The sequence below is a fragment of the Orcinus orca genome, chromosome 2 (assembly GCF_937001465.1).
Source record: "Orcinus orca chromosome 2, mOrcOrc1.1, whole genome shotgun sequence".
Taxonomy (NCBI): Eukaryota; Metazoa; Chordata; class Mammalia; order Artiodactyla; family Delphinidae; genus Orcinus; species Orcinus orca.
The window spans coordinates 99,022,924-99,031,807 of NC_064560.1; the positions used below are offsets into that span (position 1 = coordinate 99,022,924).

The window sequence follows — 8,884 nt, forward strand, 5'->3', positions numbered from 1 at the left end:
GAATACTTTATGGTACTTCTTGACTATAAAAGCTTATGAAGTCATTAAACCATTTTAATAGAGTCATTTGGAATCTTTAAAAAATGGTTTAGAGCATAGAAGAAATGAGATACATGGGAAAAGAGCCAGGACAGGTTGTCAATGAAAACCAGTGTAGGGGAATATGAGTAACAATTCATCTGCATAAAAAGGAAGCATACACACTCACTTACACACATGTATGCAGGCACACACCAAACACCTGCATTAGAAACTGACCTAAATTATTAACGGTGTTTTGCTGCACTGGGAGAATTACATGGAAATTTTTCCTATTTTATGTTCATATGTAGTATGTGTGTGTTTTACAATGAACATTCACTAACTTTATAATCAGAAGAAATAAGGATCCATCCATTTTGAAAATATAAAATGTAAAAATCTTAAAATTCGTATGGAGACACAAATGACCCCAAATAGGCAAAGCAATTTTGAGGGAAAAACAAACAAACAAAGAAACAACAACAAAAAACAGCTGGAGGAATCAGGCTCCCTGACTTCAGACTATAATCATCAAGACAGTATGGTACTGGCACAAAAACAGAAATATAGATCAATGAAACAGGATAGAAAGTCCAGAAATAAACCCACACACCTACAGTCACTTAATCTACGACAAAGGAGGCAACACTATACAATGGAGGAAAGACAGTCTCTTCAATAAATGCTGCTGGGAAAACTGGACAGCTACATGTAAAAAATGAAATTAGAGGACTTCCCTGGTGGTGCAGTGGTTAAGAAACCACCTGCCAATGCAGGGGATATGGGTTTGAGCCCTGGTCCAGGAAGATACCACATGCCACAAAGCAACCAAGCCTGTGTGCCACAACTACTGAGCCTGTGCTCTAGAGCCTGGGGGCCACAACTATTGAAGCCCACGTGCCTAGAGCCCATGCTCCACAACAAAACAAGCCACCCCAATAAGAAGCCTGTGCACCACAACGAAGAGTAGCGCCCGCTCATCGCAACTAGAGAAAGCCCGCATGCAGCAACAATTACCCAATGCAGCCAAAAATTAAAATAAATTTATTAAAAAAAATGAATTAGAACATTCTCTAATACCATTAAACTCAAAATGGATTAAAGACCTAAATGCAAGACTGGGTACTATAAAATTCTTAGAGGAAAACACAGGCAGAACACTATTTGACATAAATCACAGCAATATCTTTCAATTTGTCTCTGAGAGTAATGGAAATAAAAACAAAATAAACAAATGGGACCCAGTTAAACTCAAAAACTTTTGCACAGCAAAGGAAACCACAAACCAAACAAAAAAAAAGAACCCACAGAATCAGAGAAAATATTTGCAAACAATGCAACCAACAGAGATTAACCTTCAAAATATACAAACAACTCATGTAGCTCAATATCAAAAAAACAACCTAATCAAAAAATGGGCAGAAGACCTAAATAGACATTTCTCCAAAGAAGGCATACAGATGGCCAAGATGCACATGGAACCATGCTCAACATCGCTAATTATTAGAGAAATGCAAGTCAAAACTACAATGAGGTGTCACCTCACACCAGTCAGAATGGCCATCAGCAAAAAGTCTACAAACAATAAATGCTGGAGACGGTGTGAAGAGAAGGGAACCCTCCTACACTATTGGTGAGAATGTAAATTGGTACAACCACTATGGAGAACAGTATTGAGGTTCCTTAAAAGACTAAAAACAGAGCTATCATGTGATCCAGCAACCCCACCCCTGCACATATATCTCGAGAAAACCATGGTTTGAAAGGATACACACACCCCAATGTTCACTGCAGCACTGTTTACAATAGCCAAGACATGGAAACAATGGAATATTACTCAGCCTTTAAAAAGAATGAAATGCCATTTGCAGCAACATGGATGGGCCTAGAGATTATCATACTAAGTAAAGTAAGTTAGACAAAGAAAGACAAATATCATGTAATATCACTTATATGCAGAATCTTTAAAAATGATACAAATGAACTTATTTACAAAAGAGAAACAGACTCACAGACTTAGAACAAACTTAGAATTACTGGGTGGGGAAGGGGGGCAGGGATAGATTGGAAGTTTGGGATTGACATGTACGCACTGCTACATTTAAAACATAACCAACAAGGACCAACTGTATAGCAAAGGTAGCTCTGCTCAATATTCTGTAATAAGCTAAATGGGAGAAGAATTTGAAGACTAAATACTTGTATATGTATATCTGAATCACTTCGGGTATACACCTGAAACTAACACAACATTGTGAATCAATGATACTCCAATATAAAATAAATTTAAGAAAATATAAAAGGTATAAAAACAGGAGAGAACTTCTTTGACAGGCATACGTCCCACCCAGCAGAGGAAATGACACAGAGAGAAATGCAAACAGGCAAGCGGCTCAGCACTGAGACTGTGGCAATTACTCTACTAGGTGATCTCCCACCTGACAGCTTAATTGCTTCCCTGATTTAAGAGCTTCCCCATTAAGCCCTTCGCAGCTGCATCAAAGGATCAAAGCCATTCTTTACTGACAGGAACCTGAGGGCAGGAGGAGGAGAGGGCTGCAGGAGATTGTCCTGTGTGGCTCCCGAACAGTCCAAGAGCCCCTCCCACACCATTTCTAACAGGCCAATTTGCTTTCTATTCCTCTCACTCCTGAGGACGCTCTCTCGGTGACGGTGGGAATCACAAGGAACTGACCCAACACCTGAGGCTTAGTTCTGTCACTCATTGCAAAACAAGGGGCCAGTCACCTTCTCTCCCTGAACCAGAGTTTCCTGTTTTACGAAACGACTAACTGCTCATCTCTCAAGATTTTCCTGTCACGTTATTTAAAATAGAACTCCAAGGTCTGAACCTAACCTACGCAGACATTAAGATCGGGGATAGATCCCCTGTGTGAATGTGCAAAGGGCATGAAGATGGATTATTAAGTGAAAAAACTCAAGGCACAGAAAACTGTGCTGGGTTGATCTGGTTTGGGTGGGAGATATAAATTCCCTGCTTTTATGTGCCAGATGATTCCTCTCTAGGCTCTTGAAAAGCTGAGATGGTCTGAGGGAGACAGGGCTGACATGAGCAAGGAAGCCTTTATTTTTCATTTTCAAACCATCGGGCTCTGTCTGAATTTTATTTTATCTTGTACTAATTTTCTTATGATTTAAATTAAAATAGACAATGGTATCTAGTTTAAAAGGCGCATGAGCTAGTTAAAAAGACTAAATGAAGCTGTGTGTATAAAACTTTTCTGTAAAGTTTAAACAACTCACCACTATCTTTTTTTTTTAATAAATTAATTTTATTTATTTTTATTTTTGGCTGCGTTGGGTCTTCATTGCAGTGCATGGGCTTCTCTTATTGCGGAGCACGGTGCATGGGTTTCAGTAGCTGTGGCTCACGGGCTCTAAAGCGCAGGCTCAGTAGTTGTGGCTCACGGGCTTAGCTGCTCCGCGGCATGTGGGATCTGCCCGGGCCAGGGCTCGAACCCGTGTCCCCTGCATTGGCAGGCAGATTCTTAACCACTGCGCCACCAGGGAAGCCCTCCAATACCACTTTTATCCTTCTTAATAGAACCAAATATCCATTTATTGAACACTGGTCTATGATTAAATAGGAATCACCTGATTTAGAACTTTCATCTTTACTATTTTTGATGGTTTTAGACAGGAGATCAGTCACCATCTTAGGGTGCTATGTGAGCCGCTGAGGGTTTATCCACCCCCCCCCCCGCCGGGTCACCATCCTGAGGCCATGACGCCATCTAACCAGGCTCCCTGCTTCCTTGACCCTTGCCCTTCTCCGCATAGCAGTTACAAGGAACAGCTAAAACTCAAGCCAGATTATGTCACGCTCTGCTCACGACCTTTTAATGGCTCTCACATCAGCCAAAGCCAGATTCCTCACTACGCCCTTCGTTATCGGCTGCACCCCTTCAGGTTTTCAGACCAGTCCTCCCACACCTCTGGCCACAGTTCCAGCCGTGGGTCTCTTCGCTGCTCCTGGCCTGCCAATACCTCCCTTCCTCAGGGGCTCCATTCTTCCTTGTATTCTAGTACCTGTACTCTTGTCCCTGGTTACCAGGACGGCTCACTCCTGCAAGTCATGACTCAAATGCCACCTTCCAAGGACAAGCTTCGCTGAACTCTCACTTCCAAGTTACGTCCCTCCACGTGGGCACACACATGCCCTGACCCCCTTTCCTGGTTTATTTACCTCCCTAACGCTTACCGTCACGTCTTTTACCTATTTCATTTACTGCCTCTCTCCCCTCACCGCGAAGTTCGCTCCAGGAAGGAAGGAGAGTTTGTTTTGTTCACTGCTACCTCCCCGCTCCCTAGAACAGTATGTGACACGTAGAAGGTGCTTGATAAATCATGTTTTACTTAATTCTGGCCATGGGGAGATCAAATAACGAGTTGAGCTTCCTGCCAGAAGAAAAGAGGAACTTGAGGAGATAGGTGGGACACCCACCTTTGGGGAGTCTTTTAAAATTGGAAGGGTGTGTGTGTGTGTGTGATGAAAGCAGGAAGAAAACTGGCTAGAGGAGATAATAGAACCATTCTCTTAAACTGACAACAGCTGATGGGCAGCCATGAGTCATGCAGTTGCTAAGCATCATAAAGGGCTTCCAGATATCAGGCAATATTCAGAGCACAGTCCTCCTGGAGGAAAATGAGGAAACATTCTTGCAACATATGAACAGAATCAACACAATTATTAGAATAATGATACTAATGAGAAAACAGGCAGTTAAACACTTACTCTGCACTCACAGTAAACGCATTAGCGCATCAGAGGTTGGGAGATACTGGGGCATTTCCTGGATAAAGTCAGATAGAAAGCAATCATGACCTCTCCTCTGACCACGTCACGGGGGTAGTATCCCTAGTGTCAGGATTGCTGTCAGTTTCACAGCTGTGCTCACCCAGCTAGAGGCTCAGGCATGGGAGTTTTATTTGTCCTGATCACAAATATGAAGTTTCTGAGAAATGAACAAAGGGAGGACCTCTAAAAGTCAATGAGTGACAGTCTTCTTGGGATGGTATAGTCAGTCACAGCCGGGTGGGACCCCCACTCTTGTGAGTCATGAGGAAACCAGAGGGGTCCAGAACCTGAATGTGAGACAAGACCATTAGATATTCCCAAACCTCCCAATAGAAGAAGCTGCACTTCCTTCAATATACCTGTGCGAAGCACCTATGGCTGGCCAGGCCACTGTGGGAATGTTCTTTGTGTTTCACGAGGTCTGATCTTGTATAGTAAGAGGGACGATCTAATTCTTGGAGAAGAGCCATTTCATTCTGCTCCTCTCACCACTTATTTCCAACCTTCTGAAGCCTCTTCCATCTCCTGTCCTTCCCTCCCTCAGTCGTATTTCTCTCCCACTTTCCAGTGACTATCATAGCACATGACACCTTTGAGTTAGAGGGTATTAGTAAGAAAACAAAGGGAAACTGTTCTATTTATTCTGGATGTTGTTTATTCCTAGAAGCCTGAGCAAGTATTCAGTTCACTTCTTCTCTTATTGGATTAGGTTTGAGTAAGAAAGATGAGGCTGGGCTTCCCTGGTGGCGCAGTGGTTGAGAGTCCACCTGCCGACGCAGGGGACACGGGTTCGTGCCCTGGTCCGGGAAGATCCCACATGCCGTGGAGCGGCTGGGCCTGTGAGCCATGGCCGCTGAGCCTGCGCGTCCGGAGCCTGTGCTCCGCAGCGGGAGAGGCCATAACAGTGTGAGGCCCGCTTACCGCAAAAAAAAAAAAAAAGAAAAAGAAAGAAAGATGAGGCAAAGGCACAAAAGGGACAGGACATAATATGGAATCAGGAACGTGGCTGATACAAAATGTATGCCAGGACGTCTCACACCTTTAAGAGGGTTACAGTTTCAATTCTAAATTTTCTACCTGGAAAAACAACTATCAGTAACATGAGTCCTAGGGTCTATCCGATTCAAAAATAAAATGGTTTGAGAAACACATACCTGACCTGATACCAATAGGAGAAAAAAAGTTCCTTCTACAGATACAATGTAATGAACAATGCATCATTATCTTTAGAATGTTCAAAATGACAGTTTCACAAAACTACTTCTTAGAAGATCCCTCAAGGAAAACCATGGGCACCTCTCCTCAGGGCTATTCACTGACAGCAATTCTAGGGAAGTCCAGCCCATCTGACATACTCAGTCACAAACTAGCAGCACACACATGGGCTTGGTGTAACTGGGACTGTTTTTTTGTTTTTTGTGGGTTTTTTTTTTTTTTGCGGTCCGCAGGCCTCTCACTGTTGTGGCCTCTCCCATTGCAGAGCACAGGCTCCGGAAGCGCAGGCTCAGCGGCCATGGCTCACGGGCCCAGCCGCTCCGTGGCATGTGGGATCTTCCCAGACCAGGGCACGAACCTGTGTCCCCTGCGTCGGCAGGCGGACTCTCAACCACTGCGCCACCAGGGAAGCCCGCTGGAACTGTTTTGTGATTGTTACTGCTGTTGTTTAAGTTAATGCTGTTAGCAGGGATGTGCATGTCTCAACTCTCCACCCACCTTTGTTTTTATTCCAGTCGTTTCATACTTTTGTTACATAACTGGCCTCTAAAGGCATTGTGTTGGAGATGGTCATTCATCTACTCACTCAGGTATTTGAGCACCTTACTGCCTGATACTGTTCTCTGCAAGCAAGCAAGCACAAATAACATCCTGCCTCAGAAAGCTTAAATCCTAGAGTAAAGGAATGGGCAATACACAATAAAGTAAAAGTATACGGTATATCAGATGGGTATATCAAAGGGAGTGCTGGAGGGAGGAAGAGTCTAGGGAGTAGCCAGGAAAGGTCTCAGTGAGAAGGTCACATTTGAGTAATGACCTGCAAGAAGTGAGAAAGCTACGTGGATACCTAGGGGAACAGCAAGTGCAAAGGCCCTGAGGTAGGGAGGAAATAGTAGGATGAACAGCACACAAGGTAATGTGACCAGAGCAAAAAGTCAGGGTGAGTCAAGAAGCCCTCAAGGGAGGGAAGAAATGGTTGGTAGGCAGGCAAGACGAGTAACACAGGGCTTGGTAGATCACAGTAGGTACTTCAGAAAAAGCCACTGGAGGGTTCTGAGTGGAAAAATGACATTACCTAACTTAAGTATGAGAAGGACTGCTTTGTATGCTGGACGCAGTAGAAGATCAGACCATTGCAATCATCCCCTGAATTCGAAAAATTGAATAACTGTCTATTCAAGAAGTTTCTCGTAAGTACAGTTTCTTGCAGACTTTATGGTGGTATCTCTGGCAAAGAGCCGACATGTTGCTAGCTCAGGACAAACCACGGGATTTAATAGTCAGCAGGGCTGAGAGCATGAACTTCAGAGCCCGACCAATATGGGTACCTAAGGAGACAGCCACTCCTCCCCTCACAGAGGTGAGCTGACAAAGCCCACAGAAAATCTGATTCAGCTCAAGACAGGGTGACTAATACCCCCCTGGAGTGGGGCTCCAACTGTGGGGTGGAAACTATTCAAGCAGCAGATGCAACAAAACTTTCATCAACTTCCTCCTAAGACAGGGTGCCCAGGGAACACTCAGCTCTGAGCAAAGGTTACTTCCTGGTGGGCCCAAACAGGAAGGTAAATGAAATCTAACTCTGGCTTCCTGGAATCATAATAATCAGTTCAAATGTGATTAAAAGCGAGAGCTCCTGAAGGTAGGATAAGGGCCTGGAGAACAATAGCCCTTTCTTCTGGTCTGAAAGGGTTTCCACGTGTCCTAGCAGTTAAGACACCTGAGCAGGGAGAGCCCCTCCCCCGCCTGAGGTGGCCCAAGCCTCTGTGAGCACCTGTGTGCAATGCACAAGCACCCCAGGCGTCCCAGGGCTGCACCTCGTAGTGGGGAACCTCGGGCAAGGCACGTCTCTGAGAGGCAGTGTGTCATCTCCAGATGGAGAGTTTTAGGAGGATTCCACGAGATTCTAACCGGGAGGAACGGCACAGATCAGAATGGGGACTCACCCCGTTTGTAGGTTCCCTTTGCCTCCCCCTGATCCAGGATGACCAAGGCGGGGTCCCAGGCAGGGCCCCCAGCACCTGACTGCTTTTCTGTCTGACCTGCCTTTCCCAAGTGCTGGCTACAGAAGTCTGAAGCTCCCCCGTCTGAGAGGAAGGCCCGAGAAACCCACCAGAGGCTTGATGGGTTTGCTCCTAAGGAAGACCAAGCAGGTCCTCGGCACGTTCCTGCTGCGACCCTGGCCTTCACCACCCCCATCACCACATAGGATGTCCCCCAACCTGGCGCCCCACGCACTGCCCTTGCCCAGCATACCTGCAACCAAGGAGAAAGCCCTGAGGAAGGGCAGGAAAGCGCCACACACAGAACGCCCCAGGGCCTGCACACTTAGCGTAAGTGTTTCTCTGAATCTCACTCTCTACCAAATACAGACAAAATGCAAGCTTGCCTAAGAGGGCTCCGGGTTTCGAGAAAGATAAAGGAAGTTCCTCTGTGGGAGAGGAGAGTCTTCCTGGGTGTTTCACACGCAAGCAAAGTGCCCTCAAGTCTCGTCCAGGTGAGCGAAGAGCGAGGGCTCAGGCCACAAGCGCCTGGACACAGGATCCCCACCCTCTGTAGCCTCTGTCCTTTGGGGCTCTTGGCCTCTCTCCCAGCTGCCTCCCGAGGTTGTGGAAGCCACAGAGAGGCTGCGGATCCCACCGGCAGACACGAGGCACACACTGGGGCAGAGAGGGGAACTGAACCATTGGAAAGACAGAGCCCGAGAAATAAGATCCAGAAAGCCAAGTTGCCAACACCTGTGAAGCCGCCCGGGGGCCCAGACCTCTCCTTCCCAGGTCTCCCTGCGTGGCCCCCGCTCGGCTCCTCGTCCTCAATTCACAGGCACCG

At 45.9% G+C, this 8,884-nt stretch overlaps 1 protein-coding gene across 1 annotated transcript in view; it reads right to left on the minus strand.

Moving 5' to 3' along the window:
• Window positions 1–8,417, minus strand: part of GCNT3 (glucosaminyl (N-acetyl) transferase 3, mucin type) — an 89,763-nt gene extending 81,346 nt beyond the window's left edge. The window contains exon 1 of the mRNA XM_033437040.2: window positions 8,312–8,417. The gene's annotated coding sequence lies outside the window, so the exon portion shown is untranslated. The remainder of the gene's footprint in view (window positions 1–8,311) is intronic.
• Between the last annotated feature and the right edge of the window lie 467 nt (window positions 8,418–8,884).